This window comes from Lutra lutra, chromosome 16, assembly GCF_902655055.1.
Source record: "Lutra lutra chromosome 16, mLutLut1.2, whole genome shotgun sequence".
Taxonomy (NCBI): Eukaryota; Metazoa; Chordata; class Mammalia; order Carnivora; family Mustelidae; genus Lutra; species Lutra lutra.
In genome coordinates, this window is record NC_062293.1 from 5,688,671 (window position 1) to 5,689,708 (window position 1,038).

The 1,038-nt window shown below is 43.9% G+C and overlaps 1 non-coding gene across 1 annotated transcript; it reads left to right on the plus strand.

Annotated features, from left to right (window-relative positions):
• The first annotated feature begins 513 nt into the window (after positions 1-513).
• LOC125088306 (U4 spliceosomal RNA) lies at positions 514-651 on the plus strand. Its single transcript, XR_007123691.1, has one exon. It is a non-coding gene; the product is annotated as a U4 spliceosomal RNA (small nuclear RNA).
• Positions 652-1,038: the final 387 nt, after the last annotated feature.

A 1,038-nucleotide genomic window follows, 5' to 3' on the forward strand; every position in this document is an offset into this window, starting at 1 on the left:
CCCAAAGAACAAATAATCCAATGATGAAATGGGCAGAAGACATGAACAGACATTTCTCCAAAGAAGACACACAAATGGCCAACAGACACATGAAAAAATGCTCAACATCACTTAGCATCAATCAGGGAAATACAAATCAAAGTCAGAATGAGATACCATCTCACACCAATCAGGATGGCTAAAATTAACAAGTTAGGAAACGACAGACGTTGACAAGGATGAGGAGAAAGGAGAACCCTTGGTCAATGTTGTGGGAATGCAAGCTGGTGCAGCCACTCTGGAAAACAGTATGGAGGTTCCTCAAAAGGTTGAAAATGGGGATGCCTGGGTGTCTCAGTCAGTTAAGCATCTGCCTTCGGCTCAGGTCATGATCCTGGAGTCCTGGGATCGAGTCCCACTTCAGGCTTCTTGCTCAGTGAGGAGCCTGCTTCTCCCTCTGCCTGCCACTCCCTCTGCTTGCTCTCTTTCTCTTTCTGACAGATAAATAAAATCTTTTTTAAAAAAGTTGAAAGTAGCTTTGTGCAGTGGCAGTATCGTAGCCAATGAGGTTTATCCGAGGCGTGATTATTGCCAATTAAAAAGTTGAAAGTAGAGTCACCCTACAACTCAGCAATTGCACTAGTGGGTATTTACTCTAAAGATACAAACATAGTGATCCGAAGGGGCACTTGCACCCCAGTGTTTATAGCAGCAATGTCCACAGTAGCCAAACTATGGAAAGAGCCCAGATGTCCATCAACAGATGAATGGGTAAAGAAGATGTGGTATAAGGGACTCATGGGTGGTGCAATTGGTTAAGCGTCTGCCTTTAGCTCGGATCATGATCCCAGGGTCCTGGGATCGAGCTCCACATTGGGCTCCTTGCTCAGCAAGGGTCCTGCTTCTCCCTCTGTCTGCTGTTCCCCGCTTATGCTTGCTCTCTGCCCCCACCTATAGTAAATAAATAAATGAAATCTCTGAAAACAAAAAAAGACGTGGTATGTGTATATATATATGCAAGTACAATGGAATATGACTCAGCCATCAAAAAAATTAAAT